An 18,592-nucleotide genomic window follows, 5' to 3' on the forward strand; every position below is an offset into this window, starting at 1 on the left:
CCAATTGTTGTCTCAAACTTTCCATCGGTATTTGTTTCAGAATCTTCCTCAAGTTGTTAGGCTTCTGCAAATAAAGGACTAGGCTCTAATACCAATTGTTAGATACTTGGTTAGTCCCAAAGACACTAAGGGGGGGGGGGGGGGGGGTGTGAATCAGTGTCTGACCGGTAGATGAAAGATTTAAACTTATTTGCAACTTTACAATCCAAATTAATATACTGGTAAGCAAATAATAATGCAGTAAAGAGAAACAAAAGAATAAGCATCAATGCACACCATAACACATATATTTTTGGCGAGGAAACTGGGTAAGGGAAAAACCTCGGTGGGATTTGTGACCCACAATATTTACTCGTTGGCCAATATGAATAAATATTAATCAAGACAATAGGGGCCTACACATGTAGGAAGGCCAACTGCCTAGAGCTCACTCCTCAATACAAAAATGGAGTCTCACTGACTACACAATTGGATGGTTAAATCCAATAACAATGTACTGCTCAAAATAGTATCTGCAATGCTGGATTCAGTATCGATTTAAGCTTTGTCTGATACCTTTGCCAAAACCTTGCTTTGCTTTGTTGCAGTTCTTATTCGCTCTCAAGATAAATACATCAAAGTGCATATACAATTATTCACTATCATAACCTATCACATAAAATTGCTTCCTTACATTACCTATCATATACTTACATACATTACAAATGACCTACAAGATCTCATACATATATGAGTCTTTACAATACTTCATGTCGGCCATACAAATATAATATTACATTACAATACATTTCTCATAAACAATATTATTTCCAAGTCGGCTTGGACTGCCGGTATAATTTGTTGCCAGTGTAAATAAACCTTGAAGTGACTATCGGTGCCGGTAGGTGAAGTTTGTTGCCGGTAGAACCTTTGAACCTTGTCACCAGTTGGTTGCCATCAATGACAACATCAACCATTCTCATATGAGTGTATAATGCCAACATCCTCATGATTTTTTAGATATTCATGTACTCCCTCGCTTGTTTATAACACCCCGATGCTTAGTTTAATATTTTTTTGAGGCTAAAAGTGTAAGGAAGTTAAGTAGCGAAACAACTTCCTACACTAACCTTGAGAGGAGGGTAATGCAAAAAATTTACAGATCTTTACACCAGCTACAAAAACTTAACATAAATAAACATAATATCATTTGTACCACAACATAGTGATTTACGTGGGGAAAACCCTTTCGGGAGAAAAACCCCACTTTCCAAAAGAAGCTCAATATATTATTCAACAGTCAATAACAGATTACTATATACTTGTAGAGAAATCTCTTCATAGGAGTACCACTAATCAGAGATTCAGAGGTAACTCAATAGTCGTAAGACTCTTACACACAACCTCTATCCCACGCACCTCATATGTAGGAGACACAATACAAGAAACCGTCAAATGGTCTTACAAAACCATGGGCTAAAACCACTCAATAAAGTAGAGCCAACCTTATCTTCATCCTAGATGACCTATGACGTGCCAAAATACACATCAACACATGTTCCTCCCTTTTAAATCTCATTTATGTGTCTGATGCATTTTATATTTCCTATTTTAGGAGTCCAAACTTCTATAGGCCATAACTTGTGAAACGAGTGTCCGATTGACAAACTGTTTGATGGGCCGGAAAGCTCGCAAAGTATTCTATCACCTCTTAACTGATATACCATTTATGCCCACTTTTTAGGGTATTTAGGAGGGTCTAAAGTCCTCAAAATTAAATTTAAACCTTTCATAACACCCTTCAAAAATGAAAACTTAAATATCTTCAAACCTAGTTAAGATCTTGCAATGAAAATTTGTCAGCATGCTTATCTAGCCAATCTAAAGCTTTAGGGAGAATTTTGCACCATTTCATTCTCAAAAAAAATAATTACTATAAATAGTAGCCTCATGTAAATGCAAGGTTGAGACACCATTTTCTCAACATTCTCCCACTTGCTGAACACCTTGCAAGAGAAAAGGGAGTATCAACACAATAAATTAATTTCTAGGGTTCATGAGGCCCATAGACTCTGAACACCATCAAAAAAAATTTGTGCTCATAGCCTTAGTTAAAGAATCTGCAACATTCATCAAAGTTTCTATATTAACCAGCTTCACCCTACCAGCTTCCACCATAACTTTGACAAAATGATATTGAACATCAATGTGTTTGGTTCGAGCATGAATTGTCGAGTTTTTAGATAGGCATATCGCACTCTGATTGTCACAATAAACACTCACTACACCTTGTTTTATTCCAATATTTGAACATAATATTTTAAGCCGAATGCATTCTTTACAAGCATGAGTAGCTGCCATATACTCTACTTCTGTAGTGGATAAAGCAACAACAGGATGTCGCTTACTCATCCAATTAATTGCATCACCAAATAAAGTAAACACATAAGAACTGGTGGATCTTTTTCTATCAATATCACCTATCGATTCTGAAACCACATAACTGTGAATATCAAGGGAAATCACGTCTCCAACCAAATTACTTTGATTACACAAATAGTACTTTGAGGTACCCTTCAAATATCTGAAGACTCTTTTGACTCGATCTCAATGAACTCTACCAAGATTAGATATATATCTAGAAATAACTCCCACTGCTTGGGCAATGTCTGGTCTAGTACAAACTATAGCATACATCAAACTTCCAACTTGCATTCTGGTAAGACACTCTGCTTATGTCTTCCATCTTTGGTGGAGATGTAGGACAATTTGAAATAGATAATTTTATTCCAATTGTAAAGGGAACACAAAATGGTCTACAATCCTACATATTGAACCTCTGTAAAACTAAATTTACATACTTACATTGGCCTAGCCATAGCTTTTTGTTCACTCTATCTCTTCTAATTTCCATCCCAAGAATGTGTTTCACTGCACCAAGATCTTTCATTTCAAATTTAGCAGCAAGTTGAAACTTTAGTTTTGAAATCATACCTTTCTCTTTGCCAATGAATAACATATCATCAACATATAATGCAATGTATAGGAAATGATCACCATCAGATTTATAATAAACACATTGATTTGATTTAGGATGTTTAAATCACAAACTCAAAACATATGTATGAAATTTTTGATACCACATCATAGGAATTTGTTTGAGGCCATGTAGAGATTTCTTTAATTTATAAACCAAATTACTTTTACCTTTCACCACATAGTTCTTTGGTTGTGTCATATAAATATCTTCCTCCAAATCACCATGAAGGAAAGCATTTTTCACATCCATTTTCTCAATTTCTAAATCGTAAGCAATAGAAATAGAAAGGCAAAATCTAATGGATGTCATGTTTACAACAAGAGAAAATATCTCACCATAATCAACACCCTCAACCTGAGAGTAGCCTTTTGGAACCAACCTTGCTTTATACTTCTCAATGCCTCCATTTGAACCAATGTTTTTCCTGAACACCCATTTACAACCAACGAGTTTCCGTCCTTCAGGAAATGTTACAAGATCCCATGTGTCATTCTTTTTCAAAGTTGTCATTACTTCTTCCATAGCAATCTTCCAAGATTCTGCATCATTCATACCTAATGCCTCTTCTATAGATCTAGGTTCATCCATATTAGTATTCAAAGCAAAAATACATCTCCAATCATCAATTGAATACCTTTCAGGTGGTTGTCTATGTCTTGTAGACCTTCAAACAAGCTGAGTTGGAGGTTCTTCCTCTTTTTAAGATTCAAAGCTAGATGAGCTCTCGTCAACTTCTTTCTTATCAAGTGGTCTCGATTCAAGTCTTTTAGGCGTAGAAGAGAATTGAATCACATCTTCCTATTTAGTCTATTCTAGCTACAGTGTAACAGAAGGAGACTTAATTTCTCTAAAAATAGCACTTCTACTATGAATTACCTTTTGTGCAATAGGGTCCCAAAGCTTGTATCCTTTCACACCATAACTATAACCAATAAAAATACCTTTCATAGCCTTCTTCTCCAACTTTGTTCGCTTCTCCTTTGTAACATGTACATATACCTTGCAACCAAAAACTCTAAGATGTCTCAATGAAGGCTCGTGACTTGACCATGATTCCATAAGCATTTTACCAACAGGTGCTGATGTAGGAGACTTGTTAATCAGGTAGCAAGATGTTTGATATGCATATGTGTGTCTAGTTGGTTGATACTAAATGATGATAAAGTATTATTGTAAATGGTTATTGTTGAATATAAATTAATTTGTAATGATTAGCATCTTATTTTTGAGTGTTTTGAGTCATTCATACAACTATAAGAAAGGAGATTTGGCAATTGATAGATGTGACAGCTGACTGAAAGTGCAGAAAAAAGTCAAAAGACCAGTTTCAGTAAAATGGGGATATCTCACTCGTTTCTTAACAAAAATAATATTTTTAAAATGATCTAGAAATCTTAAAAGGATATCTAAAAAGGGTTTAAAGCGTTTGAGCTTATTCACGATAGTTAATGAGAAGCATTCACCCAAAGTTGACTGAGACAAAATGACAAATTTCCAAGCAGTAGTTAAGGATTGAGTTCTAGTTCAACTTGAACTCTTTTACCTCTTCATGAGTTTGTGTATATGGAGATATTGAAGTAAAGGAACATTGGAGAAGCTTGTGGAAATAATATTTTGTGATTCATAAATATTTATAACATATTTTGTACACATGTTCAGCCATGAGTGCATATAATGGTTGTAAGAGTTTAAAGAGGATTAGAACTCTCTTAGCTCTTGTTAGTTTAATCTTTTTTATCAGTCATGAGTAGAGTAAGTCATCTCCTTATTCTCATAGGAGAAATGCAATTTGTAATAAGTTTTTGAGTTTGTAATTACTCCAACTCTCAATCCTCAAGCATAAATCTAAGATTTTGTTGAGTTGTAAGTAGTGTTGAGAATATTTAGTATTTAGAGAGTATCCAGTTAGTGTTGCATCTTATTAATGGTTTCCAATTTCAATCATCAAGTCTGATATATGTCCATGTAATATTTGATTTGCAATAAGAACATTATTTGAGCATTGAAGCTTGTCTATTGAAGATGGAATGCTAATGAGATATTGAAGGCAACTCAAGCAAGGGACACTTGAGGAACTGTGACACCTATAGAAATAACCATAGCACCCTTAATCATCTTAAATCCTAAATTAAAAAAGACTGCCTACAGACCCGCATCTATCCATTTTCTCATAGATAATAAATTTCATTTTAATCCAGGGATATGCAGGACACCGCTAATCCTTTTTATTCTACCATCAGGAAACCTAATCCTAACTTTACTATGACCAATAATATCTAAATGTGAATCATCACCCAAGTACACCTTACCTCCATTAAATTATTCTTTTTCAAAAAACCAATCTCTATTGGAAGTCATATGAAAAGATGCACTTGATTAAATTAGCCATGCATCATTACCTGTATGAGTAGCCAAAGCTACAATGAATGCATCACCATCTTCCTTCTTGGACTCAGATGTGACCTGAATTACCATAATTCCAACAAATGACTTCGGACTTTCCAAGATATTTTGATCTCCCCAGCTGGATTTGGACTTATTGCACTTCTCATTCTTCTTTCCTTTTTCCTTAGGTCTTCCATGAACAATTAGGACTTTCTTTGAATTGATGGATACCTTCCTACATATCTCTTCACCAAGTAGTTCACCCACCACATCTTTAGACTTCAAAACAACAAAAGTACTACTGATAGCTATAATAATAGAATCCCACGAATAAGGCAAATACAAAGCAAGATCTAGAATTTTCTCCTCTTCATCCAACTTAACACCAACAGATACCAGTTGAGCCACCAACATATTAAATGCTTCTAGGTGGTATGTAATTCGTCCACCCTCTTCCATTCTCAAGGAATACAATTTCTTCCTCAAGAAAATTTGATTCAATAAAGATTTTGCTTGATTCATTTCACCAAGCTTAGACCAAAGCTTCTTTGCAGAGTTCTCTTCATGGGCATTGATTAGAACAAAGTCTACCAAGCACAATCTTAGTAGAACCTTGGCTTTGCAGTCCATAAAATCATAGTGAGAAGCCACAGTAGGATTTGAGGGTCTTGAGACATTCACATCAACAACATCCCATAGATCTCGATCTATTAGCAAATCTTCCATCTTCAGCTTCCACATCTCAAAATTACTTCCAAAAAATTTCTCCATCTCCATGTGAGAGTTGAGAAATACAACACCACAGGAGCCCAAATGATCTCTGCAAGCTGAAATAAACCCGTTACAAGGAGAAGCAAGGAAGCAATAATGAAAAACCAAATACACAAAAGAATGATAAAAAATATGAGAGTTCAATATTCACCAAAAAAAAAAGTGTAATGTGATAATTGATACAAAGAAAATAATTAATCTCTAATAGGTCAAGAAACCCTAAAAGGGAAAACCTAGGCTTGCACATAATAATTAATAAAATAATTAATTATTATGCACCTAATGTTAGCTTAAGTGTAAAAGAAATAAAAAGAACTTAATTAATTAAACAAATGTTGTTTAATTAATCAAGTAAAGACCCGATTACTCTAACACCCCCTCTTAAGCTAGACTTAGGGAGAAGCTAAAACCTAGAACAGCTATAGAAAGCAGGAAAGATGGGTCTCGACAACAAGGCCTGATTAGGTACCCAAATACAACCAAATCTCTATGAATCGGAGAAATAGAGAAAACCACGTGGGAAAAAAAACTCTACTCCAAACAGAGATGAAAAAGAAGGAAGAACACCACTGAAGCAGAAAATAGCTATAAACACTGTTGAAGAGTAACTGTTGATCTGAACAACCTCCACTGAAATGGAACATGACCAAGTAGAGAAGACTGTAATCTGTATGAGTGCCCTCAAATGACACTACTTGAATCAGATGGCAAGCAAAGGCAAACAACTGAACTCGAAGATACAGATGGCATGAGAAACCAAAGCCTGAAGAGCTGATCAGTCGAACCAAGGAAGCATTAGAACCAAAAAGACAAACCTCCCCATAATTTTGAAAAGGGAGAGGGATAGGTACACTGAAAACAACGACCAACAATAACTGTATGACAAAGAACCAAGAACATCGAAGGTGCTAAGAAAGTAAATAGTCTCGTGGAAGGAACACTCACTTGACACACATCATGAGGTGAATGTCGTGGAAGGAATAGTCACTGGACAAAGGTAGATGGAAAACAAAAGACAAACATCAACCCCCCCATGGCACTTTATAAGTAGTGCATGCACAATAAGGCACAAGATGTGCAAGATCCCAAGTAAACAATGCATGATGTCACTTTATCTCAGTGCATTTGCATAAATGAAATGCCTCAATGATAGGATGACTGGAAACAGAAAGAACAACTAGAACAAAGATATCCTACTCAGAGAAAGAGATCACGGGACCTGAAACATCCAATATATTCACCAGAGTGTTGAAAAGAAAAAAAATGAATAAAATATCCCTGGAGAAGAATCTGGAAAGAAAACTCATATGGCTAGAAATTACATAGAACAAACTTTCCAACAATATAAAGGTTTTGAAAAACGGAGTTCGGATGCTCATTCTACGGCCCCAGAAGTGCAAAAATGAGACCCCACTTTGAATGGAAAAAAGTAAAATAAAACAAAGAAATTGGAAACAAATTCCAATACCATGAGTTCTGGCTTAGAACCAGCTTTCTAACACCTATTCGTTTTTTAAAAAATGACTCCATTTGCCCAAGTTATGGCGAAAAAACCAACCCCCCCCCCAAAAAAAAAAAGGCAAGAGGGAGGAGGTCTGGAGGCAGGCCTGGGCGGAGGTGGCCCATGGGTGGCACTTTGGGGCGACGGTCGAGCGAAGGTGGCGGGCGGGTGGCACAGGTCGATGGCTGAAGGCTGGTGGGCAGGGTTCGGTAGGCGAGAGGAGGTCGGCGGTCCGGGGGTCGGCGGCAGTGGGGAGAGGCCGATGACGGCGAGGGGCCTGCGAAGGCTGGAGGATACTGACGGGGGGCGGCGCGGGGCCTGAGGCCAAGGCTCACGGTGGTGGTGGCCTGCTGTAGTACCAGGGGGCCCCACGGTACCCTGCGTACCATGGGGAAAAACCCCAAAAGACATTTTTTTTATTTTTGAAAAAAGAATTTTTTTTGCCAAAAAACTTTTGAAAGTGATTTTTTTATTTTTTTTGCAAAAATCAAATTTCGGCCTGCATGCCGTAAAAAGACAATCTTTTTTGAATTTTTTTTCTCGAGTTGTGTGCTAGGGCCGTACGACCTGGTACTGAAGAAAAAATACCCCCAGAGGCTTAGGAGTAAAAAATGGTCAAGTTTTAAATGATCATTGGGGTTTTTGGGCCTTCTGAGCATGATGGTGAGGTCCGTTTAGGCCCAAAGTGCTCAGAAAAAAAGGCCTATCCCTAGGTGCACAAAAAGACTTTTGAAAAACCTCAGATCTGCTTCTAATGCAAAAAAATCAAAACAAGAACAGGTAGTTGCAGATCTGAAGCTCTGATACCATGTGAGAGTTGAGAAATACAACACCACAGGAGCCCAAATGATCTCTGCAAGCTACAATAAACCTGTTACAAGGAGAAGCAAGGAAGCAATAATGAAAAACCAAATACACAGAAGAATGCTCAAAAAGATGAGAGCTCAATATTCACCAAAAAAAATTTGTAATGTGATAATTGATACAAAGAAAAGAATTAACCTTTAATAGGTCAAGAAACCCTAAAAGGGAAAACCTAGGCTTGCACATAATAATTAATAAAAGAATTAATTATTATGCACCTAATGTTAGCTTAAGTGTAAAAGAGATAAAGGGAACTTAATTAATTAAACAAATGTTATTTAATTAATCAAGTAAAGACCCAATTACTCTAACACTCTATTCTCCTTGACGAACTTGTCATCTGAAAATTCCTGCAACAAGATCAAAAAATATCTTTTGCACAAAATCCCACTCAAATCTTGATTAGTTCAAAAATACCAACCCACAACTGAAACAAAAGGTGATCAGGCTCGGATACCACTTTTAAGGAATTTAAGTAGCGGAACAACTTCCTACACTAACCTTGAGAGGAGGGTAATGCAAATTTTTTTACATATCTTTACAATAGCTACACAAAATTAATAGAAATAAACATAACATCATGCATACCACAACACATTGATTTACGTGGGAAGAAACCCTTTTAGAAGAAAAACTCCACACTCCAAAAGTAGCTCAATATATTATTCAGTAATCAATAACAGATTACAATACACTTGCAGGGAAATCTCTTCATAGGAGTACCACTAATCAGAGATTCAGAGGTAACTCAATAGCCATAAGACTCTTACACACAACCTCTATCTTGTGCACCACATATATAGGAGACACAATACAAGAAACCATCAAACGGTATTACAAAACCATAGGCTAGAACCACCCGATAAAGTAGAGCCAACCTTATCTTCATTCTAGATGCCCTATAAAGTGTCAAAACACACATCAACACATGTCCCTCCATTTTACAGCTCATTTATATGTCTGATGCATTTTATATTTCCTATTTCAGGAGTCCAAACTTTTGAAGGCCATAACTTGTGAACTGTGTCTCTGATTGACAAACCCTTTGATGCGCCAGAAAGCTTGCGAAGTGCTCTATCACCTCATAACCACTACACCAATTATATCCACTTTTTAGGGTGTTTTAGAGGGTCTAAACTCCTTAAAATTAAATTTAAACCTTTCATCACACCCTTCAAAAATAGAAACTTTAATATCTTCAAAACTAGTTAAGATCTTGCGATGAAAAATTTGTCAGTATGCTTATCTAGCCAATCTGAAGCTTTGGAGAGAATTTCACACCATTTTGTGCTCAAACAAAAACTTACTATAAATAGTAACCTCATGTAAATGCAAGGTTGAGACACCATTTTCCCGATAAAAAACAAATTAACTTTACAGAGTTTTGATATCAGGATGCTCCAAAAAGTTTCAAAAAGTTCAACTTTGACCATTAATATTTTACATATTTGATAGAGTTAGGAGAAGTTGCTTGGCACATGTCGTCTTTGTAGCTAAACTAACTAATTCTCTTGATGGTGGCTTCATAGAGCAAGGTTGTATATTTTTTCAAGGTAGTGATTCAACAAGGTTCAAATATTTTCAACATGCGTAGTTTCAGAAAATGCTCAAGTAAGCAACTTTGAGCACTACTATTTTTCACCTTGGGCACCGTCATGAGAATCCACTTAGTAGTCTAATTTTCATAACAACACTTAGCATGTCTGTCAGTTTCTAGGGCTCAAGGAGGATGTTAGATCTATTTGTGAAGTTGTTTCCTAAGGCCACCTAGGTTGTTTTGAGCATTAAGTTGATATGCTAGATGTAAGATTTTGTTGATTGCCCACTTCGTGTTTTTGATGTAGAATGCATGTAGGAATGGTTACAAGTTCATGATAGGGTCCAGTTGATTGCAAAAATAGCTAGGCCCACAAGGGGACCCAACAAACAACATAGTTTCACAATGTCATGTTGAATTCTATTTTAAATATTTTATTTTTTAAACCATTTAATTAAAAAATTGATGATGTGCATGATGTCTCCAAGCGAGGGTTGTTGGGGCTCATATTTGTATGTCACATTTGACATTTGATGGAAAAGAATAAAACATTTTAAAAATAGTTTCAAAGAAATGATTTAATTCTATTGTCATTGTAATGGGCATTAATGTTATTTTAAAGGGAGATTTAAGGTTAATATGGAATCTTTCAATTTCTTCAAGTCAATGAAATATTTGGCAAAATAATGTGCAAGATTATTTAAGGTAATAGTTGACAATTTGGGTACATTTTGTATTGAAGAGACATGCTTGTATCAGAGTAACAATTTTAAAGTATCTTTGATTTTCAGTAAAGTGATGTGTTCATTTGTTGGTGTGGTGGGCCTCTCTTTATTGAAGAAACCCTTTATATTGGGGAGACAATTTTCATGTTTCTTCTATCTCCGATGAAGATTGAAAAGGAGGGTGCATAGGGTAGGGGATTTGTTCGCTAGTGAAAGGAGATAAGCATTAGGGTTTGCAAATTTACTTGTTCCAATCTTTTTGGCATTGATTCAACTTTTTGGTGATAGCACTATAGTCTGAGATGCTCAATCTTATGTCAGCACTATGGAGCTACATGGGCTTTTGTTGCATGAATCTCATTGACTCCAAAGTTTGTCAATGCATGAGGGGCATGACTGAAGTTTTGTTTCTAGACTTCTTTTTAGTTGTTGTTTGAGATAGCCATTATGACAAACATGAAGCTTGCAATATAATGTGAAGTGCAAGCCCACAAAGATGAGTAAAGGAAAAATATATGATGAAGTTTGAATTGAGGAGGGGATGCATGGAGCAACATAATGGGCACAATGGTAGTATTACCAAACTATTTCTATGTCTAGTGACTCATTGATCAAGAATGCTTTCACGAGAAATAATGAAAAAACCTAGACGCATTCTTTGATTGCCATCATGATGTTGTTGATTCATGTTTTGATAAGGGTGTTAAAATTAGAGTATGAAAACCATAAATTTATTTTGTAGGAACATTTTTCTTCTTTTTCATAGTTTCATCATTAGATTGTGTACCTTGAATTGATTAGAGGTTGTTGCAATGTTCCTTCAACACCTTAAAACACTGAGACAAATGTTTCAAATACATTTCCATACATTTAAGATTTGTAGCTCCAATAGAAAATGGGACTCATAGAGTATGCATGATAAAAAATTATTACCAGAGTGCTAAGTTTCAAGTAAAGCTTCAAAGGCCAGACTGAATCAAGAGAATACAAATTTGTTTAAAATAATGTAAGAGGTCTGAGGTGAATGTCTTGAAGAAAATAGGGAAATGCATAAAGTTTGAGAACTATGACTATTCTATTTATGCATACTGGCAATTGTGGTAGGGTATCGTAAGCTACTACGATGCTAATCCTGAAAATGGTTTGAATACTTAAGTGTCTAGCTAAGTGTTGTCTTAAAATTAAAATGATAAAGTCCATGCCATATCAATGAAAAATGGATTAATAGTCACCTGAGTGTATATCAAACAAATTTGAGTCCTGATCTGAAATATTTGGGGTCTATCAATGCTATGCTTGATGAGTGTGATTTGGGTGCATTTCTTGATAATTGCATTATTGAAAAGCACCTATGCCAGTTTTAGTTTTTGAAGATTCTAAAAAGTATTTTCAGGATGCTGCAAGAAATGGTGTCATTGTGAAGTCACAACAACAATATGGACAGGAGTGAAATCTTAGTTATAAAAGCAAAGCACATGGGTAAATTATTTTACTAGTAGATGAGTTTTATTTATTGGCTCAATTTGTTTTCCATTTGGGAGTGAAAATTATTTCATGGGAAAAGTCAATGATGCTACATTAGAGTCTTGGTCATTTAACAAATTCATATTCGAGTAAATATTTTTATGTAAAAGGGACAAAGTTGAACAAAGATATAAGGTGTTTTAGCAAGTATTTTTACACCCAAAGAAATAATATGCAACAACAAGTAAATTGTTTTCACCAGAAAAGATTTGAATTAATTGATTTTTCATTTTGGTGAAAACAAGTAATGTGAATGGGATTTATTCATCCATAAAAGAGGTAAAGTTTGTAGATACAAAGAAAATTATTTATCACTAGGTGAAAATATTTTTACGAGGATGCAAGGTGAGTGAAATTCCAGATCAAAGGCAAATAGGAAGAGTTATTTTGCTTGTAGGGGTTAAAGGGTAATGATTTAGTAGCTTGTATGTTTCACTTTAGTAAAATCCTTTTCACGTAAGTGAGGCATAAAAGAAAAGAAATGATATTCATTTTATTATGGAAGTTAAATAAAGTGTTGCAATAAGTATTTTCCACCAAGTGAAAATTTTCTATATTTTTATTTTGGCTCCATACTTGCATGTTTACATACTCTTGTTTAAGGCAGTTGGAAATCTGTCATTATCGTTGATAGTCCCTTTTTTCTCCAAACTATTTAATTTTGATGGCTCTGATAAAATGGCTAAATCTTAAGCCTAAAGGTTTCTAGCCCGCTAAGGGTTCTATGTTATGTTGGGTTCTCTAAAAACAGGTGTTTTTTGAATGTTATGAAACTCAGCGAACAATCTTTGTATTTAATCATAATTAATATAAATTTTGGCTTTGCCTTTACTGATAAAAAAAAAAAAAAGTATTTTCCACCAAGTGAAAAATGACTCAATGGGAAGAGGTAGTACAAATACATAAAAGACAAATCGTTTGTTGAAAATAAAAAGAAGAATGCAGATTGGAAATAGAGGAAGAGAAAAGGAAGAAAAGGAGGGAAAATATTTTTTGTACATCTGATTGAGAGGAGGACATATGTCAGTTCCAAGATTAAATTTTGGACTTCCCTCTTCCTTACTAATTCTTTTTCTCCCTCATTTGTAAGGGTTACAAATTTATGAAATCTCTACAAGGTAGACAGGGGCATTGTATAAAATTGTATTCAGTGACAAAATTGAGGTGAACTATATCACTGGTAGTCATTAGTTTGTAGCATTTTTGTGTTTTGAATTGTTTTTTCATGAATAAGTTTATTTTGGCAATTGTCTTCATGGTTGAGATGTTATGTGTTTTTAAATCTAAATAATCAAGGATTATTCAGAATTTTTATGCACATTTGTTGCATAGAATTGCATTTGTGATTGCTTACTATTCAAGTATCGGTGTAAATGCTTTTATGAATGCAATGGTGTGAATGGTCTTGTTATCATAAGGTGATAACATTTTAAAAGATCTTCAAAAGATGTCTAATGTTGCAACATAGAATGCTAGTTATATGTCTTTGTTGTCCCCTTCTTGACACTAGTCAAACTTATGCACATTTTATTTTCAATTTGGTTCCAAATCATAAATCAAATCATGTTTTACTTTCATGTTGTGTAGAGTAGGTGTAGATTAGGTCTTGGTCTTGTTCTCTTTGATTTGCAAGACAAATGGGATTATGCCCGAATTCAGTAAAATTTGAAACATCCACCACCATAGGTTTGAGAACCACCCACATTCATGGGTTTGTAGTTTGTTATTTAAAATAAGTTTATCATTCATTCAAGCCTACTAGTAGGAACACCCTATTGAGTCTTGTGGATATTTAAGTGTAGAAGGCTTAAGGGCCTTGTTTGTTGGCTTTTTTTGTCCTTGATTTGGTTATAGTGAAAGCTCCTTTCCTGAACCACTTTATCCCATTGTTCAGGCATTGTATTTTTTTTCCTTAAAATTGAGGGTTGCAAGAAAAAACACCAACAATCTCTCTTCTCTCTTATGGGGGGACTTTTTCCTCGCGTGGGGGTTTTCCCTTCTCATTCTTCTTTAAAAGTTTTGTATTTTTATCTCTCTTTTGGGGAGGAGTTTTTGTTGGAGATTGTTTTTGTTGATATGGTTGTCATTGATGTCAAACCTCGTTATCTGGATGGATGTCGGTATGGACATGCTATGTCAAACCTTATTTATTTGGATGGATGTTGGTTTGGATATGCTTTTGGTGTTGGTTGTGTCATCGTATATCTAGGGTGGTTCGAAATTCTTTTGGTGCCCTCTAAATATCTTGTTGATTCTATTGTTGTTTAGTGGATCATATTCTTTTGGTTTGGATATGTGTTGGAAGATGTGTTCAGATGTTTATTTGGGTCTCACCTTCGCATGTGAAGATTTGCGTGGAGTATTTTGCATCAAAAGTGGTTATGTGATAACTAGTTGGTTATGTCTACATGTTACGCTATGTAACGCCCTTAGGAGTATGTGTTAACGTGTGCAGATTTTTGGATCAATCATGGAAGGATATATTGTGATATGTTTTGGTTCCCTCTTTCTGCTGGAGTGGACTAATCTAAGTATTCTAGGTTTGTGTGGCTTATTTTGTGTAATAATGCTTATTCTATTTTGGTTGACCCTGAATTAGGTTTTCAATGTTGTATCTCATATTTAAGATGTGTGGATGGATGAAATGTGTGTGGATGAGAAGTGAATTGTGTGAGAAGTGTATGGGAATGATATGCAAGCAGATTCAAGTTTGTGGTGATGTGAAAGTCGGTTTGAGAAGATCTTTGAAGGCGATATATTCTGCAAGATAGTGTGTTGTGATAGTGAAGATTATTAGAGATATTTGTCATTGTGTTGCTCGCTTGATCAGTTTTTCAAGGCCAATTTCATGAGCAGGATAATCCTTCTCAAATTCAATTAAGTTATTTCATTCATTGATGATTGATAGTGAGTCCTTCGACAACAATTGGTATCTTGTCCTGAAGAAGTGTTCTTCAACTATGCAAGTCCTCTTTGTATGTTGCCTAAGGTTGTGTGTCTTACCTCTACAAGTTCTTCAAGTGTTTGTGCTCCTGAGTTGTATGCCTAAAATTTTGTAAACACTATAATTCATATTGTGAGTTAGATTCTCACTGTGATTTTTCCCTCTTTGGGTTTTCCACATAAATTTGGTGTTTATATGTTGATGGTTGATGCTTATGTGTTAATGATTAGTGTGTTATTGCTAAATAAGTTTATGTTGTTGATTAATAATTTATTTTTAAGTTCCAAATTGATTCATGCCCCTCTCAGTCCTGTTGGGTATTCAAGAACTGGTATTAGAGCAAGGTTCCCCTTTGGAAAGCTTAACGCCTTGAGGTACATCTAGAGATGGCCCACATGACCTTCATGTTAAAGAATTGATGTTTGATGGAACAAACTTTTATTATTGGAACAAAATAATGGAGTCTTATTTGGAAGCATTATAGAATGAAATCTAGGAGATTATTCAAACAAGTTATCAATGCCATCCAAATGGATCATCAACTCTGGATGAAATTAAGGCTCGGGAGACAAATGTAAAAGCTAGAACAATTCTTATTAGCTTTCTTAGTGATGAAGTATTTGGCAAGGTTAAATGAATTAAATAAGCTAGGTGAATTTGGAACAAGTTGTGTTATGCATATGAAGGTGATATGAAAACTCAACAAGCATGGATTTTGAAACTCAAGTAGAAATTTGAAGGTTTTAGAATGGCCGATGATGAAAGTGTTGAGAGCTACATACATAGAGTGAATGATACATCTAAAGCTATCTGAGTTGTTAGTGGGGTGTTGGAAGAAACTAATGTCATCAGAAAGATCTTGTTTACATTGACAAAACCCTACAAACCGAAGAATTGTTCTGTTGAAGAATGACATGATATAAACAACTAGAAAATTGATCAACTTATTGGTACATTGTCTTCCTATGAAATTGGAGAGATGGAAGATATACAATCCTATTGAAGAAAAGTTGCATTTAACGTTTCAAGGATATCTAGAGATGAACCAGAAACAAGCGAGAACTTGGATGAGATTGAAGTGAACTTTGTAAGAAGACTCAAGAGAGGAACTGGAAAGTACAAAGGTAAGTATCCCTTTAAATTCTTTAATTGTGGAAGAATTGGTCACTATGCTTTTGAATGTATATACAAAGAAAATTACAGAAAGTTTGATGATGATGAAAAGAAAAGTAGATATAGAAGAAAATATTTTAAGAAAAGAACAAATGATAGAGACAAAGGGAAAATGAGTTTTTTCACTATGGAGGCACATTCATCTAAAGAAGAAAATGTAGAGGACTTGAATGAAGAATCTTTATTTTTGGCTACAAAGGAGAAGTATCAAGAAAGATCCAGAAGACTAGAAGAGAAGACTGCGCTCCATGCTAAAGTTGAACCAAGATCATGGATCATTGATTTTAGAATGCTTGAATCACATGACCAGAGACAAAGACAAGTTTATCACTCTGAAGAAGTACGACAATAGATCAATGAAATTTGCAGGAGAGGAAGTTGCACTGATTTGTGCAATAGGATGTATCTCGATTGATGGTAAGAATAAAACTGATGGTGTTTATTATGTAGAAGGATTGAGACATGGTATGTTGAGTGTTAGTTAGATGTGCAATAGAGGTTATGAAGTTGTGTTCATAGAGATTGAGTGTATGATCAAAAAAGGTAGAACCAGAAAGTTGGTAGCAAAAGGAATCAAGACAAGTGGAAATTTTTATTATATAAATGACAAAAGAGGAAATAGTTGTTATTTGCATCAGAAAAATGAATGATGGTCATGGCATAAGAGGATGGGACATGTTAACTTTGATAAATGATAAAGATTGGTAACTTTAAGATAGTAAGATATTTACCAAGGAGTGTCAAGCCTATTGACATTGTGTCTAGGGAATGTCAGTTGGGAAAGAAAACAAGGAGAAGCCTCAAGAACAAGGAGTATTCTATGAGATATTTATTGGAGATAATTCATACATATGTGTGGTCCTACAAGGACAAGCAAACTTAATGGCGAAATGTATTTTATATTACTCATTGATGATTATTCTACAATGGCATGGGTTACATTTAAGAGAAAAATCTAAATCTTTTGAAATATTTAAAGTTTTCAATTCAATGGTAGAGAATCAAGTTGATAATAAAATCAAGTGTTTGAGATCTGATAAAGGTGGAGAATTTACTTCAAATGAATTTAACATTTTTTGTGAGAAATATGGTATTAGGAGACATCTTTCTTCTCTGAGAACTCCTTGACATAATGGTGTGGTAGAAAGGAAGAATAGGACTATTATTGAGATGGATAGAACTATGATGAAAGATGTTAACTTGGCTAATGTGTATTGGAAACAAGTTGTGTATACTATTGTTTACATTCTTAATAAGGTTTAGATAAGATTAAGTCATACAAAGATACCTCATTATTGTGGTATGGAAGACCACCTATTGTTAAATATTTCAAAATCTTTGGGAGTAAGTGTTATATCAAAAGAGATGATAATGACCTTGGAAAGTTTGATACCAGAGCGAATGATGGGATATACTTGGGATATGTTATGAATAACAAAATCTACTAGTGTTACAATAAGATATTGAACAAGATAGTGGAGGGTAAAAATGTGAAAGTATGTGAGGGATGGGATCAGACTGCCTCAAAATCTATTCATGAGACTGAATTTGAGATCATTCCTTCTATTATAGAAGAAAAGACAGATCCAAAAGGAAACAATGAAGAGAAATCAAATGAAACCGAAGAAGAAGAAGATAAAGAAGAACCAAAGCAAGCAATCAAGACCCCAGAATATGTGCAAAGGAATCATTCAAAAGATCAGATAATCGGAGAAAAGAACAAAGTTCAAAGAAGAAGTGTTACAAAGGTAAATGAGAAAACTAATTATTTTTTTCTTTCACTCATTGAACCTAAATCATATGAAGAAGCAAGAAAAGAATGAATTTGGGTTAAAGCAATGGAAGAATAATTGAATTAGATACATAAGAATCAAACTTGAGAGCTAGTACCTATACCGATGGATAAAAATGTGATAATAACCAAGTGGGTGTTCTAGAACAAACTGAATGAACAAGGTTAAGTCACAAGAAAAAAGGCAATATTGGTATGTAAAGGATATTATCAAGTAGAAGGTATTGATTTTGAATAAAATTTTGCTCCAGTTGCTAGGATGGAAGCTATTAGAATGTTTCTTTCTTTTTCTGCCTACAAGAACTTTAGAGTATATCAAATCGATGTTAAGTCAACATTATTGAATGGAGAACCAAA

Source organism: Cryptomeria japonica, chromosome 3, assembly GCF_030272615.1.
Source record: "Cryptomeria japonica chromosome 3, Sugi_1.0, whole genome shotgun sequence".
NCBI lineage: Eukaryota > Viridiplantae > Streptophyta > Pinopsida > Cupressales > Cupressaceae > Cryptomeria > Cryptomeria japonica.